Source organism: Leiobunum rupestre, chromosome 3 (assembly GCF_980474605.1).
Source record: "Leiobunum rupestre chromosome 3, qqLeiRupe1.1.hap1, whole genome shotgun sequence".
NCBI lineage: Eukaryota > Metazoa > Arthropoda > Arachnida > Opiliones > Sclerosomatidae > Leiobunum > Leiobunum rupestre.
The window spans coordinates 45,626,533-45,654,241 of record NC_143386.1 but is presented as its reverse complement, the minus strand read 5'-3'; the positions used below and the strand labels follow the sequence as shown (position 1 = coordinate 45,654,241).

The 27,709-nt window shown below is 36.6% G+C and overlaps 1 protein-coding gene across 1 annotated transcript in view; it reads right to left on the bottom strand.

Annotated features, from left to right (window-relative positions):
* Positions 1 to 26,720, bottom strand: part of LOC149951930 (sodium-dependent dopamine transporter-like) — a 57,639-nt gene extending 30,919 nt beyond the window's left edge. Inside the window, exon 1 of the mRNA XM_090168381.1 lies at positions 26,274 to 26,720. The gene's annotated coding sequence lies outside the window, so the exon portion shown is untranslated. The remainder of the gene's footprint in view (positions 1 to 26,273) is intronic.
* Positions 26,721 to 27,709: the final 989 nt, after the last annotated feature.

The following is a 27,709-nucleotide window of genomic DNA, read 5'->3' as shown; positions in this document are numbered from 1 at the left end:
AAAAATTATTAACCTTTGGTTGATTTTTTCTTAAAGTGAAGTATAGCGTATTACAAAATCTAGCTTTTTCGAATTCAATATTTTTTTTCCTTGATGTCAGCTTCCTCGTTCTAAAAGACCAAAGAGGTTCAAGAGGCCACGGGTGATGGACTGAATCAGTTGGCAGTGTATTAAGAGGCTTTTCAAGACAACGAAACGGAATAGAACGAATCGCGTTGAGACAGACAAGACGACTGCGATGTCGGAAATGGCTGATCGCCAAGGCTCTTCATCATTGTCAGACTAATGCTTTTATTTTCATCTGGGGGGCGCAACAAGTTGTTGCTTCGGAGCGAAGACATTTTTATACACAACGCTCAAAAGACAATGCCTAGGGACCACCAAAATTATACGGTCTAATACAAAGTTGACAATACGTCTATACCTTCTCATTCATACGAAATGTAATTACAACCAGAAAAGTGAAGATAGAAAATGGAAATTGCTACTGATGTCTAATAAAAATATAAAAATAAAATATAAAATGTAATATAATAATTAATATAATAATATATGATATAAAATGTAATATATTAATTAATATAGTAATTAATATAATAATTCACATAATAATATATAATATAATAATTAATGTAATAATATATAATATAATAATTAATATAATAATATATAATATAATAATTTATGTAATAATATATAATATAATAATTTATGTAATAATATATAATATAATAATTTATGTAATAATATATAATATAATAATTAATATAGTAATTAACATAATAATATATAATATAATAATTAATGTAATAATATATAATATAATAATTAATGGAATAATATATAATATAAAATGTAATATGATAATATATAATATAATAATTAATGTAATAATATATAATATAAAATGTAATATGATAATATATAATATAAAATGTAATGTAATGTAATAATATATAATATAAAATGTAATATAATAATATAATGTATAATATAAAATGTAATATAATAATATAATGTATAATATAAAATGTAATATAATGAAATGAAATGAAATGTTTTATTTAACGTGCACGTCAACAGTACATAGGTACCTTCTAGGACCTGCACGGGCAATTACATATATTGAAAGAGCATAGTTTAAGTTTTTTAGGAGTTTAAGTACATTGGTCGAAACCTTTGAGGTTTACATACATCAAAGTTACAGAATATTGGTGAAATATACAAGAGTTATAATACATTGGTCGATAAATATTTGTGTTTTACGTACATTAAAAGAACATGGGTTAAATTTAGAGGTCCAAATTATCGGAGGTTTAAGATATCAGAGTATTTACAGGAGAATATGTCAATTTTGTCACTAAATTCATTACATGTTAACTGAAACCGTATCAAAGGAGATGATTCTTTGGAGTTTTGGAAGGTTATTTTTTGTCTAGCGTTAAATTGTGGTACATGAAAGTTAAGAGAGGGTGTTAGCTCACTTAGATTCGGTTTAAATAGAATCTTTTTTAAAAACAATAGTTCACGTTTGGACGCGTACAGTCGTATGGTTTCCAGGCCTAAGTGGTGTAGTAGGAACTCGCGGTCATATGGCAGGCGATATAAGAAATGGGTATGCGCAAGCTCTAAGAATTTATTTTGGATATTTTCGATTTTCTGAATTAAATAACAAGCGCAGCCTCCCCAAGAAAGCATGTCGTACGTTATTTTCGATCTCACGAGACTTATGTATAGAGTTTTGAAACAAGTCATGGAATTTAGTTGCTTTGCTAGACGGAGGGTGGCAAATAGCGTGCGTTTGGCACGCCCAGCCACATTCACTACGTGTTCGCGAAAGTAGAGTCCGGCGTCCAATATTATCCCCAGATCTTTCAGGGTATCGGTACGCGGTATAATCTTGCCGTTGATAGCGTAATTGAACAAACATTTTGTAGTCTTCCTCGTGAATGTCACTAGTTGGCTTTTGGTTTCATTGATCAACAAGTTATTTTTGGCACACCAGGTTGATACTGCAGTAATGTCGCTTTGTAAGTTTTCGCAATCTGTACGGGTTTTAATATATAATGTAAAATGTAATATAATAATATATAATGTAAAATGTAATATAATAATTAATATAATAATATATATAATATGTAATATAATAATTAATATAATAATATATATAATATGTAATATAATAATATATAATATAAAATGTAATATAATAATTAATATAATAATATATAATGTAAAATGTAATATAATAATTAATATAATAATATATATAATATGTAATATAATAATTAATATAATAATATATATAATATGTAATATAATAATTAATATAATAATATATATAATGTGTAATATAATAATTAATATAATAATATATATAATATGTAATATAATAATTAATATAATAATATACATAATATGTAATATAATAATTAATATAATAATATATATAATATGTAATATAATAATTAATATAATAATAAATAATGTGAATCAATATGTCCAGATCCATTTCAGAAGTCAGGGGGTGAAATTTATGTTCCCCTTTCTTGTGAATACTAACTTCCCACGCATCATAACGTCGTCTGTTCCATCGTCCTTTCAACGTTATGGCGTACGGGAAGTGTCTTCCCAAGATGGGTGGAATAAAATCTTCACCCTCTGACTTTTGGATTCGATCTATTCTTGGGACGAAAAGCGATCGTCCACACCACATATATACCTATATATATATATATATATATATATCTTTATATAGACAAAACAAGTTTTTTTGAGGTGTTGAACCTACATAAATTAGTTTACAACAATCAAGTTTCTTTTTAAAAATCCATCGACTTAAATCACGTAATTTATTTTAATGGAGGAATTAGCGAACCGACCAAAAATAGGTTTCGTAACAATTCCGAAGAAAACACGAACCAACTAAATTGTTAAATAGTAACTAAATTTAATTAAGATTGCATTTAATTTTAGATTATATAACCGATAGAGGCAATGTATAAATTAGGCGGAATAAAGCTATGACCTACAATATTGCCAATTTGAAAGGCGACCAGAGGACAATGTCAAAACGTCTAAGCCAGCGCCCACGTGACGTCATCTGACGTCAAAGTTAAGCGAGCTCCATTTCACGGAGACAAAAAAGAGAAAGTTACGTGAATATTTGACATTGTTCCAACTCCTCCTTAAAACGCGGATAGACCATCCCTCGGCAATGCTCCGTCCGTATCAAAGAGGCTCGGGACTAAGGCGAAACGGAGGACATTTTTCAACCGCGCAAACTTTATCCAAATAGTAAGAGAGGTACCCCAAAACCCCGACGAATTGCTGTTTTTGGATAACGCCTTTAAAGCCAGGGTCACACTAGAGCTTAAAACCCAGTTTAGATCGGTTTGAAAGCCAGTTTAGACCACCGACGATAATTCGTGGTTCACACGTGCGAAATCGCTTCAACCCGGCTCGCTTATAGCCAAGGCTTAGCGCCATTTCAAATTATGTCCAGAATTTTGAAAATAATAATATTTATGCCAAATCAATAAGTTAATAATGTTTACTATACATACAGTAATATTATTTTATATTATTTTGAATTTTATCCCATTGTTTTTTAAAATACGATCAATTTGACTTCCCCGCCTTGTCGTTTTGAAAGCGATTCTAAGCGATCCGACTTGGACGAGTTGCTTCCCGAACCAACACGAAGCGATTTATCACGCTGGTTTTGAAAACTAGTTATCTAAAACGAAGCGATTTTAGGGGTAAGTGTGAACCTGGCTTTAGTGTACCCTGTCGCCTCTTGGTGTTCTGGCGAGTTCCGTGAGAGAGAGAGAGAGAGAGAGAGAGAGAGAGAGAGAGAGAGAGAGAGAGAGAGAGAGAGAGAGAGAGAGAGAGAGAGAGAGAGAGAGAGAGAGAGAGTGAGAGAGAGAGAGAGAGGGTGTGTTGGTCCTTTCCGCGCCCGAGAGAAAGTGAAACGAATTAAGTGACGTCAGTTTCAACAAGGGTTAGATTGCCGGATCTTCTCGAAAAGAGGAAATATAAAAAAGTGCCCGCTTGGCTGCCTGAACTCTTGTTTACACCGGCCCGACACAGCCCGTGTTGACACTAAAAATAACGCGTCTTTACAATCCCCTTCACTAGAGCAAACAAAAAGAAATTTTCAAGAATTATCGCTGTATACAGGGTGTTTCAAAAGGTTATGCAAAAATTTTAAGGAGTTGAGAAGTATGCCTGTTTTTTCCCCATTTTCCTACGATGAGTGAAAAGAGCGCCAGAGAGCTTCAAAGTGTGGCCTACTAGCCCCTGGAAGTAGGCTGCAACAAGCGCGAAACCAAGGATTTCGGAGTAGGGTAAGAGTAGTATGGCTATGACGTCATTTTACTCCGATTCTGTGGTGGAGAATAGTTCGATTCGGAGTAAAAACGTATTTCCAAAATGCTTGCTTATGGCCTTTTTAGCAAATAAATTCGGGCTAGCAGACGACATAATCCGATTTACTCTCTTTACACCTCCTTTTCAGAAGGAGTAAAAAGAGTAGCCCTTATATCCTGGAACCAGCGAATAAAAATTTTTAGGTTCAAAAGAGTCGGAGAACAGGTGAAACGAAACCAACCACCTAGTGGCGCCATCAAATCGGTGACTACTCTTAAAATTTCCTCATTTTACGTCGAACGATTATTTTAGTCAGTTGCAAAATAGAGGGCTAGTTTACAAAATGAAATGTTTGGTGGAATTTACATTTTAAATTTTGAAAAACTTTACGTGATTTTAGCTCCCATAGTCACACCACTCTTTGAAATGTTTCACTAGAAATGGTTGCATTTTCAGGAACATTTTCATTCCATGATTCACGAAAAATTGTCGAGATTTATCTCGCTTTACCCACGAAGGAAATTACTATTAATTCTTCTATTACTAAAAATGTGTAATTTTTTATTAAAAAGAGGTAGTTTGAACGAAATTAGGTGATAATATTATATAATCAAAAAGATGTTTATGAAATATTTTAGATTTAAATTTTTGGAGTTAATAGGGAAGACTACAGTGGCCATTGTCTATTTTCGCGCTATTTCAAGCTGAACTCTTTTAATTTTGTATTTTAACTTATAAAATTAATATTTAGGTGTAGAACAGCCACTTGTTTAGTGCTTAAAATAATTTTGAAAATTTTAAATTTAAAAATAATTAAGTTATTACGTTTTAATTCGGACCCCCGGAGCTAAACAAGTTGGGCAAGCACCCAAACTACCCTTTAGTTAGGACCTTATATCTCGTTAACTATTAATATTATAATTATCAAAATTATTTTACGCACTAGAGGAAGGTTCAGCCTAATAAGAAAAATATAATTAAATTATGTAATTGTTAAAACAGAAACGTTCAGCTTGAACGAAAAAGAGGCTTTTAAGCACGGTCACATAAGCCGGCCGTTCTCGGGTTGAACAACAATGTTTAAAAAAATGTTAGCTCGTGTTAATAATTTTTCAGATTTACGAACTGATTTTGGGAGAACGGGTTATTTAAATCAATAAAATAATCATAAAAATCGTTGACAACAATTTACGTATTTTCAAGACGATGTTATAACTTCAAATAATGTCAAATAATTTGACCTTTTCGAGCAAAAATTGAGACATAGTAACCTAAATCGCAACATAACAAAACCCTTAAAAATGGAAAAAACAAAACAATACGTCATCGACAAATCACTCTGAAGGCATAAAAAAATGTCAGATTATCCTAAACACACATTTCTTCCTACGCATTCCCCTCGCCCTCCTTACGCGGTGACGTAGTTGTCAGGCCATCCAATTATAGGCTTAGCCTCTTTTTTTACGTAAAAATATGCAGTCTCGAGTACAGGCTCTAAAGTGTCTCCCAAGAGATAAAATAACTTGGACCTAAGAACGCTGGTTTATACTAGCCCAATCGAAACCACTTGGGTTTCCATTAAAATTCTTGAAAATTCGAATAAAAACTCTTTTACGTCGTGGTAAATTCTCTTTTATATAACTGACATTGGACACCGTGAAATTGCAATTTCCCTTTATAGGATTTAATAAATAGACTGAAAGAATTTGCATTTTTTCGAATTTTTTTCAGCCTGCTGTGACCAAATTTTGATCCGATGGGATATTTTAAGCGTGACAAATCGACACGAATGAAATAAAAATACAGAACTTTGCCGAGAAATTGCGAAGCAGTTTCCACTTATAAAAACATAATTTATCTCCAAATGAATGAAAAAAAGGTCTTTGTTAATTGAAAGAATACAAAGTATCGGCTTTGTTATTTTAAATGGAAAAGTTATCTCGCGCGGTCATTTTTGGTATAGTGTGCGCGAGAAAAACCTTATTCTTTTATAAGAATGAAACCAGGTCGATTATAAGTCAATAAGCGACTAGTCGACTTTACGATTAATCGAATTACGATTCACAGAATGTTCATATTTTGTTTTTAGCACTTCAATAATAAAATATATCGGTTACATTCAATTATTGATCGATTGATGATTAATAGATTAAATGATTGATTGATTGATGATTAATAGATTAAATGATTGATTGATTGATGATTAATAGATTAAATGATTGAATTTATGATTAATAGATTAAATGATTGAATTTATGATTAATAGATTAAATGATTGAATTTATGATTAATAGATTAAATGATTGAATTTATGATTAATAGATTAAATGATTGAATTTATGATTAATAGATTAAATGATTGAATTTATGATTAATAGATTAAATGATTGAATTTATGATTAATAGATTAAATGATTGAATTTATGATTAATAGATTAAATGATTGAATTTATGATTAATAGATTAAATGATTCAATTTATGATTAATAGATTAAATGATTGAATTTATGATTAATAGATTAAATGATTGAATTTATGATTAATAGATTAAATGATTGAATTTATGATTAATAGATTAAATGATTGAATTTATGATTAATAGATTAAATGATTGAATTTATGATTAATATATTAAATGATTGAATTTATGATTAATAGATTAAATGATTGAATTTATGATTAATAGATTAAATGATTGAATTTATGATTAATATATTAAATGATTGAATTTATGATTAATAGATTAAATGATTGAATTTATGATTAATATATTAAATGATTGAATTTATGATTAATAGATTAAATGATTGAATTTATGATTAATAGATTAAATGATTGAATTTATGATTAATATATTAAATGATTGAATTTATGATTAATAGATTAAATGATTGAATTTATGATTAATAGATTAAATGATTGAATTTATGATTAATAGATTAAATGATTGAATTTATGATTAATAGATTAAATGATTGAATTTATGATTAATAGATTAAATGATTGAATTTATGATTAATAGATTAAATGATTGAATTTGACTTATTTGGGTTAAAATTGCACGCAATATAAATAAATTTTCATCACAGTAGGATTGCAGTAGAATGGATTTCTTTTCGGTGCTTGCTCGTAGCTTCATAGGCATACGACGTAAAGCCCTTGAAGTCATAGATCGCGAGTCAAAGCACCACACGATCCCGCGATTCAAATAGCAACATGACCACCATCGGCGTCTTAATTTCATGGCTGACTTAAACTCGTTACTTGGCAACGGAAACAGGCCACAGCCACGAGTGAGGTACAAACACTTATTTAAATTGATTTAATTGAAAGGTACTTTTTGCGTAAATTAAGTTATAGCGATAATATTACCTTAGAGTAAAATTGATCGATTTTTAAAGCGTTAACTTAAAAACCGATTAATCGACAGGACAATCAATCGAATAACGGTCAACGTTGAAGGCAGTATCACTTTCGATCAATCAATCAGCGACCGATAGACACGAAATCAATAAAGCCGGGATATTAACTCCTGGCACACAGGTGGCGCGGCGATCAACGCCTGTTGTAAGGAAATCATCCGCTAGGGGTAATGTTATTTGCCCGGGTGGCGGCCGAACCTGATTAGAGTAAGTGTGGTCTTCGGTAGACTCTCCGGGGTTGGCCTATAATTTTTAGTGGCACTTAAATACGGGAGGCCGCACCATTTAAGCGGGTTAGTGGCCACCAAGACGCGATTAACACAATCACCGCCAGGGGACGCCAGTAATTGAAAAGGACTCGAGAGGAAGTCCTTCCAGGGGGAAATGGAGGGAGGCGACGGCCCCAAGATTCGCTTCTTCCATAATTAAAACCACTTAGTAGCGTCCGACGATGTTGCGCCGGTGTAAAACAAGTCCATCGGCCGCCAGAACAATGGTCTTAACGAGATTAGGGGCCCCTTCTCGACTCGTCTTCCTTTGTTAGCCTTTACAATTTTACCGACGGCAGGCCTCTACTTAATTTGTTCTCTACTTATAAGAGTGCCGTCTACGAGGACTACCTCATTCGAGAAAATTAACTCTAAATTCAAAAAGGAAATGTTCAACATCTATGATCTATTTGTCATAGATATCTTAAGATTGCGCCACCATTTTTTAATGGTTAAACCAAGGACAGTAGATACAGGGACGAGAAAGCAGGAAAAAAAATTCGATTTGAAACGTCTTCATATTCATGGGGAGTTAGATGTAAACAAACCGCGGCCATTGTTAAGACGTGGTTCACCATGGACAGTATTATTGTAGTTAGTTTTTACCATTTTGATGTTCAATTAAAAATAAAACTACGAGCCCATTTGTTTTGAACACTTAAGCCTCGTCAAGAACTGCTAAAATTAGGTGACCGCCATTTTTTTTGTTTACAACTAAATCTCCTTGCGTTTAGGTCGTTTTAGGTGATATATTCCAACAGAGGCCGCCAATACACTTTCTCGTCCCTGTATCTTCTGTCCTTGGTTAAACGTTAAAGAGTATAAGACAACTCACTGACTTGGTTGGGTTGGCGAACGGATTGCATAGTTGGATTATTTGGCTAGCATAAGAGTGATAGAATACGCGAATAAGTAGAAAAGTTCGTCTTTGTGTTTGCTCGAAGACCTATTGGTACGAGCTATTTGTAATTTTTTTAATTTCTTCAAATTTGTTTAGGGTTTAGCTAAGCATGTGCGAGTACCCGATTTTAATCGAGTACTCGATCGAGTATCGAGTCGGGTACTCGACTCGATACCCGAAAATCGTTATTAATAAAAACCCGAAAAAGTTTCGGGTCTAAACTCAAAGCATAGGCTTAGATTTTCGGGTACCCGATAGGCCAATTTTTGCAAAGGCCCTACCCGCGAGTTTTCGGCGGGATATTCGAAAAAAAAAAACCCGTTACGTTTTATGGATTTTTTCCCAAAAAAAAACATCTTTTTGGCTTGGCCTTAAACCCTGTAATTGGTCGAAGAGTCAGAATAAATTCTTATTTTCTTCCTGATTGGATATTGTTTTAAAAGCAAGTAAAGGTACAAAATGAAACTGAAATTAAAAGCCTAACCATAACTTAAAGTTCCCTCACCTCCCATTACTTTTTGGTAGCTTGTTAATTACTAGTCACGAACCTTTTGTAGGTGGTTTAATTTTAGTTTGGAAAGTTAGGCTCAGTAGTGTAGTATATTTAAAAGCTTTAAATATGACTCAGTGTTAATTCACCAGTTTTGAAAGTTAACTTTGTTTTTTCCTAATAAAATTTAGAACTGAATACTCGAACCATAATTTTTAACGAAGCATAATTATTCGAGTACTCGAAGTTACTCAAGTACCCGAGTACTCGAAACCCCTTTTTTAATCTAAGCCTAAATACTCGAAAACCCGATAAAATTTAGATACTCGACTCGATACTCGAAAAGCAAATATTTAATACCCGATACTCGACCCGAAAACCCAAAATAAATATTCGCACATGCTTAGGTTTAGCTTTTTTATCCTTTTTCATTGTGGACTTTTCTACGAGGGGCTAACCACTCTTAGAAAGTCTGTACACCAGATTACGCTTAGACTATCACTGCCAAAGGCAGGGACTTCAAAGATTACGCGTAGTCCCATTAGTACAGTCAAAGGTACGGCTCTGTACACCGATTACGCGGAGTGATCAGCCCCTCGCTTTTCTACTTATTCGCGTATTTTATCACTCTTCGTTAGTATAAGAGTAAGAGTTTAAGATTTAAGGGGAGCGAAAAAGACAGGAGAGCTGTTGGTCGGAGACCAAATTTACCAGTCGGTACTGGAGACCTGAAGACTCGAGACCAATTTCCAAGTATGGACTGGAGACCTGAAACTGAATTTACCAGTCGGTACTGGAGGCTTGAAGAATCGAGACCAATATCCGAGTTCGGACTGGAGACTTGAGACCAATTTCTGAGTATGGACTGGAGACCTGAAACTGAATTTACCAGTCGGTACTGGAGGCCTGAAGACTCGAGACCAATTTCCGAGTTCGGACTGGAGACCTGAACCTGAATTTTCCAATCGGGACTGGAGACCTGGAGACTTGAATCAAAATTTTCCACTCGGGACTGGAGTACTGCAGACTTGAATCAAAATTTTCAAGTGGGGACTGGAGACCTGGACACGTGAAACTGAATTTTCCAGTCGGGACTGGAGACTTGGAGACTCGAAACAAAATTTCCCAGTCGGGAGTCGGGACTGGAGACCAGGAGACGTTAAACCAAATTTCCTAGTAGCGCATGAAGACCAAATGTTTTTTTATTGACATATGCATTGTGGATTGAGGACAAAAAACTAAATTTTATTTGGGATTGAGCATAAAACGATTTATTTAGGTCAAGATAGGGGCGTCAGACCTAAGTGTAAATGAAACCGTTTGAGATTATGAATAAATTAAAAAAAATCAATTTATAGTTGGAGAAATAAATTTTGATCTAAAAGAAGTCAAGAATTAGTTTTCGTTTCCTTTTCTGGTAAGTCACCATGGCAACAAACGCGAACCATATTACACAGTCGGGCAAAACCGATTATAATTCGCCTTTTCAATTTACATAAGCCTAGACCTTAAAACCCAGTTTAACATGGTTTAAATGTCAGTTTTGCCAATGAAATAGTGCGATAGTCGCACTTTATGAACTTCTAGTTGTACCCAGGGGTCCAACATTCCTACAAATCCCGTATAGTTTAGAGAAAAATGATTTCTGAAATCACTTACGCAAAATTTGTAAAAGTCGAACCTATTTATGTAAACTGAAAACGTTTACCAAATTTCTCAAACTTTATTGGTTTTATTTTTCAATAAAGACAGCACGTAGCTAAATAGCGAGTAATGAAGGAAATATATCCAATGAAGGACTTGGATGACTTCTACTATAGTTATTATTATTTGATTAGGAGGCAGCTAGGATGAATACAATCGCTCACTGTCGACCAGTAATTGGGATCTTGCTGTTCCGAGGAGCTCTATCTCTTTCGCGGCACATCATCCTGGCCCGAATAAATTGACCGCTGTAGTGGTGAAATCCTTTTTGTTAGATCATCATAGGGTGCGAGCCAGAAGGGTTAACAATAGCGTCATGGGCCAACGGAGATCGCCTCCCGCCAAAATAGGTATCCCACTCCCCAACCAAAAAGAACTGATTCCATCGGTCGCCGACCAGCGAGAGGACACGATTGCCAGGTTGTTTGCTTGAGATGGGACAGAATGTAACCGAAAAATCGCCCAAAAATCGTAAAAAGAGCCTAATTTATAATTTCAGTCTCCTGACGCCATCTGTCTAAAGGAAGTCGAACCAATAATTAGTGGACGACTGCCTTTATAGATCGTTTCTGAGGGGTTTACTGTGGCGCCATCTGTCTAAACGTAACCGAACAAAAAAATTAACTAAATTCTTTCGGTGTTTCTAGTCGTTTTTGAAAATGAATTCTGTGGCGCCATCTGTCTAAACGTAACCGAACAAAATAACTAACGACATTCTTTCAGAGTTCCTAGAGGTTTTTGAAAATGAATTCTGTGACGCCATCTGTCTAAACGTAACCGAACAAAATAACTAACGACATTCTTTCAGAGTTCCTAGAGGTTTTTGAAAATGAATTCTGTGGCGCCATCTGTCTAAACGTAACCGATAAAAATAACTAACGACATTCTTTCAGAGTTCCTAGAGGTTTTTGAAAATGAATGCTGTGGCGCCATCTGTCTAAACGTAACCGATAAAAATAACTAACGACTTTCTTTCAGTGTTCCTAGACATTTTTGAAAATGAATTCTGTGGCGCCATCTGTCTAAACGTAACCGTTAAAAATAACTAACGACTTTCTTTCAGTGTTCCTAGACGTTTTTGAAAATGAATTCTGTGGCGCCATCTGTCTAAACGTAACCGATAAAAATAACTAACGACTTTCTTTCAGTGTTCCTAGACGTTTTTGAAAATGAATTCTGTGGCGCCATCTGTCTAAACGTAACCGATAAAAATAACTAACGACTTTCTTTCAGTGTTCCTAGACGTTTTTGAAAATGAATTCTGTGGCGCCATTTGTCTGATCATAGCCGAACAATTTCCACTAAATTTTTAAAATTTAAATTTATCACATATTATAGGATTCAAATGAAATTAGCTGGTGAAATAAAATAAATGAAGCTAGTGGAAGGGGGGGCAGGAGAGCGATTCCCCCCTCAAAATTAAATGCAACGCCCCTGAAGGAAAAATGAAATATACAATAAAACGGCCATATTGGGCTACAATATTTTTCCAATCATTAAACCGGTAAATGGATATTGGAAGGGACGAAGGGCAACAAGAAATTCTCGCCTTTTGAACTGAGACCAGTCGTTGGTCAGCCGACTGCCCGTGGGGGGTTGACCCGAGCATCCCTACGCTCGCCCCCCACTCCTGGGCCATTGTTAATCTGTATAAGACAGGCTTCATCCCCTCCGGAGCTGGCGTTGTAATTCCCATTTATTGAACAATAGTCGAGCCGTCAGTCAATACAGAGATGGGAGGAGTCATTCTCCAATAACCTATATATCTCTTATAGCAATTATTTTTCCAGCGAAATTTCTTTTTCCCCGATCACCTGCGACGCGCTCTTTATTAGGTCGAATTTAGAGCAGCTCTCCGAAGCAGCTGCGGATCAAAGCCAACCCCCCCTCTCTCCTGTTCTTCCTTTTGACCCCCCCCCCCCCTTCCAAAGTCGGTCGTGTCCACGAATGCTTAAAGGAATGACTGATTCCAAATCTACTTCTTTCTCATTTTTTATTCCATTTTCGATTTTCTCTCGATTTCAAAATGAAAAGTGGTTCTTAAAGGGGAACGGTCAAGCTTTAACCAGTTAGATAGCCCTATAGCCCATTAAAAACTAAAATTTATGGCGAAAACCGCATCAAAAAATTTTGAGTGGTTAATTTTTAATAAAATAAAGCAATTTCGGGAAATCGAAAAGCGCGCGTCCGCCACGACACCTGGTGAGTAGTTGGTCAGACGGAAAAACAACGTAAAAGCGCGCGCTGCTGAAGACGCGAAAAAAATGTTTTGCACGCGCGGCGCGTTCCAGTTATAAGAGACCTAAGCCTAAATTGCGCGATTTTAAAAGTTAGGATAGTTCGCAAATCGCTCATACGGGGTTAGGGGCGCTGGCGGCAGCCCCTAAGATGGCGGCGAAAATTCAAACCCAAACACCTGGCGTTATTTTTCGTTTCAACTTTTTGGGCCAAAAGCTATTTTTTCAAGACCAAAAAAAGGTACGTGTTAGTATATTGAACGTCTTGTTAATCTTTTGATATGGAAATAAGGCCATATTTGGAAGAGCTTGGCCGCTCCCCTTTAAGCAACCACGCGGATTTCGAAAATTCAAATCTGGACTACTGTATTTAAGAACGATAGGCAAGTAGGAACGTTTTGGCTAAAGGGGATGCTTAATTTGGAGCCCTTTTCCAATTTCAAGGTGGTACATTGTACCCCTGTACCCCCCGTCCCTACGCCACTGAAGAAGGGTAAGAAGCGAGTTGTTAAAATGTGTTTTAGTTAGTGTTGTTAGTTTTCCGGAAAAATGAAATGCGGAAAATTTTCCGCAAATCGGAAAAATAAAAAATTGGAAAATAAATTACCTTTTAAGGGTTTTTAATGTTTTTAACTTTTTATCGATATAAAAGGTCTAATATCAGTAAACATACTACAAAACATTAGTAGTGTTACATTGTTAATCAGTTTAAACTAGTCTATAGGTTTAGTTTTACTTTTAGATTCGAAAAAATGAGGCGAAAATTCCGCTTCTTTTAAATTTGCATACCATATATTAGACTAATCATGGAATGAAAACTTTTTTAAATACGGAAGATATTCCGGAAAAAAGGCCTCGGTCATTTTCCGGAAAAGTTTCCGACTTACAACACTAGTTTTAGTACAGCGATTATGAAAGACCTCTAATGGCGGGACATTTTGTTACGATTTTCCGAAGTACAACACCGAGCGAGAAAATATGACCTTGACGAATTGGAAAGGCTGAAAAATAGTGCGCGGGTAAAAGAATGATTTCGAACTGCATTATGGGAATAATAAGCTTAAGATTATGTCATTATCAACGTAGTTATGACGTCATTGTATAGGGTCTACAATCCCATTAAGACGAAATTCCTCGAGTGTTCGAAACGATATTAAAACTCGTTCAATTTGTGGAGCATTTATTTTGCATTTTAAAAATCTGGTGAAAATAGGTGCTTAAATAAACCATCATCCCAGGAAATCGCCAAGAAGTAATATTTCCGAGAGCCAGGACCCGCAAGGTATTGTTCATATAGTGCTTGTACGGAACATCGTGTTTTTGCCAAGCCTTAATATGTCAAAAAGGTCTACCTGGTTAAAAAGGAACGCCATAGGGAACGCTTGTAGCTGCCGTAAAGGTGAAATATTTCCATTATTTCAACAAATACTATATAAACAGTGACGTGCAGGTCCTGGCTCTCGGAAATATTACTTCTTGGCGATTTCCTGGGAGGATGATTTATGGAAGCGTCTTTTTGGTAGCTTCTACTCTTTCGTACCTGATACACGTGAGCAGACTTGTAAATAGGGGCAGTCCACGCGTCAAAAGCCCCTGAAAAAAATCACGGGACTCCTAAAATAATGTCTTCAGAACGGGATAAAGAGTCCACGGGATTCCCTCAAATTATATCGTTAGCTGTGTAAAAAGAGGGAAAATTTCGAGAATAGTCTTAGTCGATAGCTACGCCGTTTTCGGTCTATCGAAATCTGGCAGCTTTGCCTGCCTTCCGGCCTGTATCTCCATACCGAAAATGGCCGACGATTACGCCGCCGAAAATATTTTATTGAACCAAGATTTAAATTCGGCGGTCAAAACTGGCATTCAAACCGACCAAAACTGGGTTTTAAGCTTTAGTGTGACCTAGGTGTGACCGTGGCTTAATTCTTGGCTCACACGCGCGAAATCGCTTCACCCCTATAGCCAAGGCTTAACGCCATTTCAAATTATGACCAGAATTTTGAAAATACTAAAATATATCCCAAAACAATTAGTTAATCATGTTTACTTTACATACAGTAATCTTATTTGACATTATTTAGAATTTTATTCCCATTATTTTGGAAAATAAGAGCAATTTTACTTCCCCGCCTTGTCGTTTTGAAAGCGATTCTAACTTTCTAAGCGAACTGACTTGGACGAGCTGCTTCCCGAACCAACACGAAGCGATTTCTCACGCTGGTTTTCAAAACTAGTTATCTAAAACGAAGCGATTTTAGTGGTAAGTGTGAACCTGGCCTAATTATTGTCGACGGTCAAAACTGGCTTTCAAACCGACCTAAACTGGGTTTTAAGCTCTAGTGTGACCGTAGCAAATTTTCTACCGCGTGTGAAAATGCGTATCATGTTGAAAAATGAAAAGCTACCCGCATGGCGGTGGGTTTCACGCGTCGGAATATAACGCGAGATGGCAAAATCAATCGCCCTCGCCTTATTGATTGGAATAAACTCGCTATTCGCGGGTAACGCTAAATATTAATAGGCTGAATTCGGTATTTTGTTGGGATCACGTGACCGCATCCCCGGAAGTAACTCCCAAGCAGGACTCCCATCGCGGGTCACTGGTCTAAGGGTCATTAGGTTAGCGGAACCTACACCGAGTAACATTGAACTTTACGAAGCAGTTTATTTATATCGCGAAAAATTTATACGCTTAAGAAATAAGACTGTATAGAAAAGGAGTTTTTTTTTGACTAGGTCATTTATTATTTACCAAACTGCATATTTCTGGCGTTTTTTTTACAGTGGAAAATATCATTTTGAAAGGGCCGCGTTTGCTTTGACGCGCGAGGTTTTACCTGGAAGGATCTCCCTATATCTCTGTTCAACGCGCTAAATAAACAAGAATTATACATATAATTATCGGGGTTTGATACTGACTTTTTAGAGTTATACATAAATATTTTGGAATGACTTGAAATTTAATATACTCTTCGAAAGCCCCTAAAAATATAATATGGGTAAATTAAATTATATCATTTTTTGTTTCGAGTTAAATAGCCATAAATACGTCTTCGATGTGGAAATAAAGTAGATTTAAATTCGCAAAGGAGTCACATTTAGGAACATTTTGTGGTAATAAATAAGTACGAAATATCTCCGGGACGGACTTGGAAATGTTTTCTTTGCACAGAACAGGGGCGTAGCCAGAAATTCGTCAAGGGGGTGGGTCGAAGTTAGTGATTGTTAAGAATGGGGTCGATAAAGTAGGCCTAAGGAGGGGGGTCTGGACCCGGAAACCCACCCCTTGTCTACGCCACTGGCACAAAATACCGTTAATTTTTTAGTATACTAATTGAAAGCGCCATGAGCCCAGATTCCAGAGGGATTCAAAGCCCAGGGAATTACTATTTTCAATATGAACGCTGTTTTACATTTTTTTAAATAATAATATGTTACTTAATTTTATTTTACTATAAAATGTTTGCTGGAAAGGTAATTTCTACCTCGATGACCCTAGCCTTAGCGGCCTAACCAGGCTAACCTAACGTAATTCTGTTACGCTATTAAATAAACAAGGTGTTGTATAAGTTCCTACCACGTTTTATTTCAAAAACTATTTTTACTATTAAGTAATTAAGACAAATGAATATTTCTAAATTTTTATTAAATAAGAATGACAATTAGGAAGTATTGTCATCGAACTGATTTTCAGAGTTATTGCCAAATCATGGTTTAGTTCAGTACAGAGCCCCCTAGTGTCTAAATATGCCAAGGGCGAAATATACGGTTTTTTTTAGTTCTAATCTTGAGTACATTCCGAAAATATTCAGTCTGGAAGTTATTTTAGATAGGGGTAAAACTAGTTTTGACAAAAGTTACATAATTACTAAAAAAATAGAATAGTCCATAATAAAAAGGGTGCAAATAAACTATACCCTTACAAATTTAATTCTCATCAGCCCTTCAAAATCCCACATCCGCAGCAGGTCTCCAAGGTGAACAGCCTCTAGTCGATAGGGTTTAGCTCTTTTGCCCCCTTTTTACTATGGACATTTCTACTCCGTAGGTGGTTTTTATTAACTTTAACATAATTACCAATACTAATAAAAAGTTATATATACAACGTTATTTCAAGTGCACAAATTTTTTTTATTTAAAAACATATAAATATTTACAAAGGGTTTGTAAATATTTGTTTTTAAATAAAAAATTTTTGTGAGCTAATATTTTAACTTTTGAAATTATAATTACCAATCTTATCCTAATTTTGGATAGTTTTAAAACATCCTTAAAATATACACTGTCAAGTTGAGTTTGGGTTGAAGGAGTTTACGAATAGACTAGGTGGTTATTTTACGCCTGTTCTCGGACTAAAAGTGTACTCTTTTTACCCTAAAACGTTTTATTCGCCTGTTACGGGGATGAGAATTACTCCGGCCAATAAACTATTCGCTGGTTCTGGAGTATTAGGGCTACTCTTATTTTTCCTTCCGGAAAGGCAGTGTACAGGAGAAAATCGGATTCTGTCGTCTGCTAGCCAGAATTTATCTGCTAAAAAGGCTATTTTAGAAAAAACTTTTTACTCCGACTATTCGCCGCCACGGAATCGGAGTAAAATGACGTAGTTATATCCTTCTTCGAAATCCTGGAACAAGCGAAAATAAACCTAGTGTAAGATGGTGTGGTACAACGATAGAAATCGTATCAACAGAGTAATTTTTCCCTCTTCGGTTTCCCGTTCCATAAAAACTTGTTGAGGTTAACGGTAATAGTGAGTGTAAGGAGCTGTCGGCTCGCTTTCAGTGGCGTAAAGAGAGGCCGAGAACTAGGGGGCCCCCAAACGTTTATGATTAAAATCGGTGCTATTTAAAAAGGCCCCGGAGTTCCTTGTTACGCCACTGCGCTTGGCATGAAGGGCTTGCCACCACCCTCCTTTGCATTGTAACCAGGCCAGCAGATTTTAAGGCATAAAAAGTCGCTAGATGACTTGGGCCTAGGGGCTAGGGTGGTGCCTTGGGTATTAGCCTAGCTAATTATTATTATTATAAATTAATGACAGCACCATAAAACGTGAACGGGGGGATTTGTGGGAGGTGCAGTCTGTAAAAAAGTACCATTACACTCCTACAAGTTCTCCATTAGCGATTACCCACTAAGGCACTACCATGGTAACTATGGAGCTTAATTTGTTCGACAGGAAGTGGGTCAACGCTAGTAGGTGGTTTCTTTTCGCTTGTTCCGGTATTTCGGAGTAGGGTAAGAAAAGTAATTTTACTCTGATTCTGTGCTGAGTTGGAGTAAACACCTTTTCCGAAATAGCTACCTGTGGCCTTTTTAGCGGATAAATTCTGGCTAGCAGACGACAAAATCCGATTTACTCTCTTGAGACCTCCTTTTCCGAAGGAGTAAAAAGAGTAGCCCTAATTCTCTGGAACAAGCGAATAGTTTATGGGGCTGAGTAATTATTATCCGCGGAACAGGCGAATAAAACGTTTTATTGTAAAAAGAGTACACTTTTAGTTCGAGAACCGGCGATAAGAAACCGTGAATAGTTCTTTTTATAAAATAACCTTGGCCATCTTGTTGAAATGTTGCCTCCCCGCTTCGGCTGTGGATCCGTTTTCTCTCCCACTAAAGAGTTTATGAACTCATTCTTAGGCATTGGCTGAACTATTCCAGGGCAACATTTCAACAAGTTGGGCAAGCGTAAAGACATTTTATAAAATCAACTACTGACCACGCGTGAGGCAGTTATTTCGAATCTAGGGTTTCGGTTTGAGTCTATTTGAACGATTCCCAAATGATCGAACGGGTCCCATTTGATCGAATTTCCATTTTATCGAATGGCATTTGATCGAACGAAATTTGATCGAAAGCTACTGTAGGGTAAAACTACTAGTTTTTGGGAGTAAATCGAAAAGGCAACGGTGCATACGCGCCTACGGCGCGCGTACATCAACCTAACCTAACCTAACCTGACCCTATTTAATACAATTAAAGCAATGAATTATTCCATTATTATTCCTTCTGCACTTAAGCAATGAATTATTCCATCATTATTCCTTATGCACTTCATATTGACATAAAACATACCAACTGGTACTATAAATACTTTTGAATTCGATCAAATAGTATTCGATCATTTGAAGGTTCGATCTTATGAAACAAATGACAAATGGGATTCGATCAAATGGAATTTCGATCAATTGCAACGTATAATGATCGACTGTCGATCACATATTTTTCAATCAAATGGACCAACACCGAGGTCTCTATGGTCTTCGATGAAACATTCAGGGATTGGAAGAAGTGGTTTGCGTTGTAGGGGAGCCGAAACGTCCTGGTATTAATTAGTCCACGTACTCCCTAAGTATATTCTCGCACACATCTATTATAATCCCGAAGTTACTAGACTGTAACAGGTATACGGGCAATGTCTTATCACGTGATCGTAGGGGAGAGTGAATACAAGCGAATAAATGTGTTTCGGGGGCGAATGAAGAAAAGGCTTAAGTAAATGGAGCGACAAAAGGAATCCGCGAATTTGCCTGAAAGAGAGCCGAGAGAGCCAGTGGCGCTGAGAGAGAGATGGCTGACACGCTTGTTAAAGCTTTAATGGGGAGCCAGAGAAGGAACACTCTATCTTTCCGTTGACATTAACGACATCGAACGGAGTTTGGTCCAATTAAATGATGTCCGGATAAAACAAAGCCCCTCCCTGTCCTCCTCCCGCTTCTCACTCACCAAGCGGCTCTTCCCGGTAGATGGCGGCAGTGTGGAGAGGTCGCGGAAAACCATCTTCAGATTCAATCTTCGAAACGATCGCCGATGTTAATTTTGCCTTTGAGAGAGTTAGAGAGAGGTTTAATTAATTTTAAAGTAACGATTTGGTCTTGGCTTGAAATTGAGGTCGTTGGGCTTTGGCGCCCTTTCGAACGCGATACGATATCTTACAATTATGATATCTGTATTAAAATTAATGGTACCTATAATAAAATTGACAAAACGTGTACTAAAACTTGATGAAACACGTTCTAAAAAGTGACGATAGCTGTATTAAAACTAATAATAATAATAATCAGCTAGGCGAATACCCAAGGCACCACCATAGGCCCAAGTCATCTAGCTAATTTTAATGCCTTAAACAGGTGGCCGGGTTACAATGCGTATAGGAGGGTGGTAGAAAGCCCTTCACGCCACGCGAGCCAATAGCTCCCTACACTAACTATTACCGTTAACCTCGACAAGTTTTTGTGGAAAGGGGAAACCGAAGTACTCGGGGGAAAACCCCTTAAACCAGTGGGGAGAGGACTTGCAAACTCTACGCTGAAGGAGTTGTTCCGAGCTGTCACACAGTGCCACAAGTTGGGATCGAACCCGGCTCGTCTTGCTGCGAGGCTAAGTAACTACTCCGCCACCCCACACTTCACGATAGCTGTACTAAAAGTAACGATACTAAAGCTTCATGATAGCTGTAATAAAACTTCATGATACCAGTAGTAAAACTTCATGATACCAGTAGTAAAACTTCATGATACCAGTAGTAAAACTTCATGATACCAGTAGTAAAACTTCATGATACCAGTAGTAAAACTTCATGATACCAGTAGTTGAACTTCATGATACCAGTAGTAAAACTTCATGATACCAGTAGTAAAACTTCATGATACCAGTAGTAAAACTTCATGATACCAGTAGTAAAACTTCATGATACCAGTAGTAAAACTTCATGATACCAGTAGTTGAACTTCATGATACCAGTAGTAAAACTTCATGATAGCTGTACTAAAAGTGATGATATCTGTACTAAAACTTCATGATAGCTGAACTATAAGTGACGATACCTGTACTAAATCTTGGTAATACCTGTTTAAAAAAATTGATGATACCTGTACCAAGCGCCTAGGAACGTTTTGGATTCAGAGGGGTACAGTTTGAATAGAGATTTTGGCGCCCCCTTTAAATGTAATAAAAAATAAGGTTTTGGCACCCTTTCCAATTTGAAGAGCGGTACATTGCACCGCTATACCCCTGACCTGTATGAAGCGACGATACTTGTACAAAAATGTATGGTATTCCTGTATTGCAAATATATGATTTAAGGTTTGATAAGTTGTTAACTTATAAAGGTAATATTCCCAGCTCTTTTATAGAGGTAGGATTATACAAAATTTCTCTAACTATAATCAGCATCTAAAGGCCTTTTCACACGAGCCAACTTTTTGATCCAACTAGATGAGTCAACTTGAGTTGAGTCAACTAGTTGGTTTGTGTGAATAAAAGTTCTATGAGTTGATCCACCAAAAAGGTACGCTAGAAAAAAATGGATCACTGATCCATTTTTGCTGACTCAGCATTTGGATTTAAAAAGTTGGCTCGTGTGAAAAGGTCTTAAGACTACTTTTTTTTCTGCATTTTGAATCTAACTAATAAACATTTTCAATTGACATTCGAGCCGTATGACGGTCACATTTTTAAGCTCAAATTAGGTTAAGTGTCCTCTCACATTATCGCATGAAATATTACAGCGCACTACCGAAATATTCAATAGATGGTACCTCGCAACGGCCCATAAGGATTAAAATAATAAGATTACGAGAAACCATACAAGACTAAGAAAAAACACGTTTCTAATATTAGCAAGAATATATTAATACGACTAAGAATGCCTAAACGGGATCAACAATTCACCCCCTTGCCTACTACATTGTGAAGCTGGTTAACCGTCAGTCCAAAATTAATTAACTATTTAAATTAAATGACCGCAACATATCTGTTAAAAATTGACTTTAAATGGGCCATTCACGATAAATTGCCAACCTGATAATTTAAAACAGCAAATTGTCACAAATTCTATTAGCACCTTCAAACATTTTTTTTGTAAAATAATAAAGAAATATATTTAAGTATTTTGAAGACAAGGTTATAGGGGAGTAAAATATAGTTTTAATTTTCCGAGACATTTAAAGGTAAGGGAATTTTCTTTTGTAAAAGCTGACTCGCGGAAAAATGCAGGCACTAATGGCCAGCCACGTTGTTGAGACTAGATTGTATACAAATCGTTTTATAAAAGGAACCAGGAGAGGTGGCCATTAAAGTATCATTTACCAAAAATGCAATTTAATCCCAACACGATGCTCAGGCCATATTCGAGAACGAGGCTGGGAGAAGGGTAAAGTTTACGCGCTAATATAGGAAAGGGCTTTTAAAGGGTTTCGTACGAAATTTGACCGTAGATCAGAGGCGGAGTGTCAGGGAATTTCTCTAGGCTCCGACTATAGATACGATGAGTCGATGACGTCACGCCAAAGAACCTATTTGTCGTCTTAAAACGACGCGATTGCGGAAAGTTCGACTAGAGTTAAGCGTTAAGTTCCAACTACGATAGACGGGCTAACGAGGAGACTACTCGAGGTGGTTGTCACCGGTTTTGTTGAAACTAGGTGGGTAGGACCTTATGGTAACATGAAATTTCACCAAGGGAAAAATTGCAATGGGCATTAGTTTTGCCATGGCAACCGACAATGTTTTCGACAACCTAGTATGTATATTTTCCCATTGAAAATAACGAGGGGTCGGACATTTACCAAAATCCCGTACACTTCATGTCTAAAATCGCAACATCTTTTAACTCTCTCTATGGTAAATTAACATTGAAATCCCAAAATCACTTCAAAAAGTAATGATAATATCGCCAAAATCTCTACGAAATCCCGAAATCCCGTACAAAATAATGGAAAGTGTCCGACCCCTCGGAAAATAACGCGGGAATTTGAGCACTTCTAAGGGTCCCTCCCCCCCTGTGAAAAATTTAAAAAAAATTTAAAATTTCAAAACCAAAAAAAATAGATCAAAATTGACAAATGAAATGAATTTTATGATATTTTGAGGAATTTTGGTCAATTTGATCAAAATATGTAAAATTGATCAGATTGTTATTTTCAATGGGAAAATATACTGTGTTGTCAAAAACATTTTCGGTTGCCATGGCAAAACTAATGCCCATTGCAACTTTTACCTCGGCGAAATTTCATGTTACCATAAGGTCTACCTAGTTTCAACAAAATCGGTGATTATCACCTCGGGTAGTCTCCTCGTAAGTGTGAAGCCATCGTGCCAATAGTGGAAAGCTAGTGGCATGGGACGTCATTTGGGAGGGGGAAGGGGGAGCGAAGTCCACCCCTGAATGTTTATGAGCTAGAAAACATTTCCACTAGGTATAATAGCTTAGGAAAATGTTATCCCGAATTATGCAATATCTATTTCGATTTAAAAAACAAAATGTTTTACATTTGACGCGTAAGGTGGGGTGGCGGAGTGGTTAGCGCTTTCGCCCCGCAGCAAGAGGAGCCAGGTCCGATTACAACTTGTGGCACTGGGTGAAAACTCGGAACCCCTACTTCCGCGTGGAGTTTGAGAGTTATCTTCACGCTGGTTAAAAGGGTTTTCCCCCGAGTTATTCGGCTTCCCGTTTGCATAAAAACTTGAACAGGTTAACGGTATAATAGTTGGAAAATTGTTAGCTAATTATTATTATTATTTTTCCCCTTCAAAAAAACCTGTTTTTCTAGACCCCCGGACATTCAAGTTCTGCCCCTCATGAAAAATCTTTCTGCCGGTCACGCCCCGCCTTTGAGAAACGGCCGCCATCTTGACCAAATTTCTGACTTGAATACCTTAAAGCGTTAATAATTACGATAAGATACGTTCGATTAAACTTCGCCGCTAATTTGGCAGAGGAAACTTAGGTGTTTGCTAACTTATTTATCTCGGATAGGTATAGGAGCACCGTTTACAGGTTCGATCTGTTCAGAATGTAAATCAAATAAGGCGGTTGCCATTGAAGTTGAAATATGTTAATTATCGTTCAGAAATTGGAGCGAAGTTTAGTAACTACATTAAAAGGAAAACCCAAATAAACTGATTAACAGATGCGTGGGAACCATATTTGTTTATATATTTAAATATAAATAATAAATAGTTATTGTAAACTCATCACTGGAGCGAAGCGTTGGATAAAACTGCTAAGGAGCACAGGGCGCTAGCTTAGTGCCCACGACTTTTAGGGGCCCCATTTTGTCCACTCTAGTAGGGTGCCAAAAAGTCACATTTGGGTTAGCCTAGGGTCAGTCAAAGGGTGTAAACGCTCCTGCGCAGGTGTTTGAGATTTCGTTTAATACTACTTTAGTAAAATCAGGCCGGACAAGAGAAGGGGGGGGGGATACAATTGTACTTTTTCCGTACGTTTTGAAATTAGGAGTACGAAAATACTTTTCCAAATTTTTTAAACCTATTTAGTATACATTTTGGATATTTTTTAAACCTATTTAGTATACATTTTGGATATTTGAATTGTTTCTATATTAATAAATACCTTTTGGAAATTTTAATTTATAATTTTTAATATTTATTTATTATTCATAGTATTTATTTGAAACTTTTTTAAATTTTTGCTTGTACTTTTATAAATGCGTCTCCCGTCTTGTATTAAGTTTCGAAATTTCGCGCACTTTTTAGTAATAAATACTAACAAATACAAAAGTACGTTTATCGCCAGGGGAAAAGTGCTCGTTCTCAATGGCCCTCAGTAAAAACAGGGGTTAGTGTAACAAAACTAATATTTATTAAATCTAATGTACCGAAATTTCCATAAAACGGAAAAGAAATGACCAAGCACTTACATTTAGAGTTGTAAGTAGGGAAATTTTCCGGAAAATTACTCAGGCCTTTTTTTCGGAAACAATTCCGTATTTTTCCGAAAAAAATAAAATAAAAAGATTTTCATTCCATGATTAGCCTAATATTGTTCCGAAATTTAAATTTCGCCTCGTTTTGTCGTATCCAAAAGTAAAACTAAACCTCTAGAATAGCTTACCCCTTAAAAAGTAAAATATGTTAAAAGTTTTTTTTTCCGATTTGAGGAAAATTTTCCGCATGAATTTTACCGGAAAATTAACAACTCTACCTAAATTTAAACCAACTATCTGATTCTTAGGTCCAACATTTATTAATCAATCTGCGAACAAATAACAATTTCTAAATCGAATATTGCAATTTTACGGTTGATTGCGATGATCAAAGTGCACTAGAAAGGCATACATTTACTAAATTTAATTTAACTTAGTAGATACGGTACGTTTAAAGTTCCTAATTTAAATTGGATAAAATGAATGTTTAATATTGGCGATTCGTTTTCCTCTCATTCAAAGGGGAAATACTGATTACCCACGACCGTGAAATTTCACTTCAAACAGAAATATAGTCTAATTTTAATGATATTTGATATCGTTGGTTCGCGGTATTTCTGAATCGGCAGCGTAACGCGTGATTACTTAGAAATCTTGCACCATATATCCTCCTAGAATTAATGACGAATAAGCAGCTGGTGTATTAAGAATATTCGGATAGGAAATGGCGGGTTTGAAGGATGTGGATTAAATGCCGCGGTGGAAATTATTCTGGCAACTGATTTGATCTCGCGAGAGTTGGGAAAGAAATGAGATTGAGTTTATCACTCGTTATGATATTTGAGGAATATTTCGATCGAAAAAATTATAATAAAATGAGGTCATGAATTTATAATTAGAAGTGAGGATTTTCGGCGTACTTTGCAAGATTGCAATAGCCGCGTTAAAGCTAGAAATTTCGCCGAAAAAATGATTCTGCAGAATTCAATAGCTACAGTACACGTTTAATGCTTCAAAAAAGCCATGACAATAGAATTTTGCCGAATAAAAACAATGATTGTACAGAAAATTAATAAAAACGCCAAAATAGATTTAAACTTTGCACGACACGGAGGTAAACATTATCCTAGAATTCCTGGATAAAACCCGGTCGAAATTTGTAAAGCATTTTTGCAAAAACAAAACTAAAAACTTAACTTTGCATACTTACGTTTTCAGGTTTAGTTTGTAATTTATAATTGAACGGTGTAAGCGGCAAAAACGTCGGCGCTGGAAAATGCGCGCCGCGTCACGGCGAGACAAAAACCCTTTTCCCCGGAAAAGGTAGAATGGGCGCGTGTTTTAAACTTGGGAAAAACGAGTCCTAATTTCGAATTCCCTCTCACGCTCCATATTCCGGACGAAACCTCGGAGCTCCAAGTTTAATACCGAGAGAGAGAGAGAGAGAGAGAGACAGAGTTCCCAAAGCAAGCAGCTCCGATCAGAAGACAACGGTGGACGGGCCCGACATGCTTTGTGGTGTCCGGCACCGCAGTCGCCGAAGGGGGACCACCGGGCCCCGAATCCCGGGGAAAATATAATATTATAAATCAACGACTTTCTACTCTTCGACGGTGCAGCGGCACTCTGGGCTGGTGGCCACAGACTGATTCTCGCGAGTCGCTGCCGAAGACTTCTCCTCTCCACTCCTCCTCCTCATCCTCTCTCCCTCCCTCTCTCGGAGTTAGCGCGCTGTTGGGAAACAGGTAAAAAAGAGGGGGGGGGGGAGAAAACCTAGTTTTCTTTCTGAGACACCCGCGCGCGCGAAAACTAGGACGCGTTCGCACAGAAACCTTTTCGCTACACTCCCAATTTTTCAGTTTAACGGGTGTAGAAAACTAACTAAACCGCGAATTAAATTTGATTTAAATAATAAATATAATATCATAAGTAACGTAATGGCTGCGTTCAGCAGAGCTCATCGGACTCAACGATTACTAATCGGTGACATCGGTTTCCTACTGTACGCTTTTTCGCGTTTCCGGTTTTGACGTCACGATAGTCATCGGTTACTTACCGAAATCATCGGCTGGAAGAGTCGGTTTTTCCGATGACTGACGTCATTACTGACGTAAAACTACTATTAATGCTACGCTATTTTAAAAACACCGATGACTGAATAAAAGCGTTCAGCAACTTACGACGTCATTATGACGAAAAACCTCATCGGTGGTAAATATCAAATCAATCGGGTTTTTTTTCCGTTGACAGTTACTGAACGTACCCAATAACAATAAGTATTGCTTTAATGCTAATTTTCTAACCGAACATTTTTTCGGCTATGATAAGCTGTGACTTGGACTCGCGACTTATCGTTTTGGATGACTAATATCGGAGAGCACGTTCTGGAGTCGCGAGGGGCTTTGGCTTTGTTTTGAAGCCCGCGTGCGAATAATGCGTGATCAAAAAAAACATAAGCTCGTGGCGCCGAGAAAAACTTGTTTAATTTTTATCATTTTAGCCTAATATTCCTCCTATCTATCGGAAACCAGATATTCCGGCTTAGCGGAAGTCTCGCGTATTTTAGACACTAGAGGGCTCTGTGCTGAGAAAACATCTTGATTACGCAATAACTATGAAAATCAGTTTTGTTGTAAATCTCGTTAA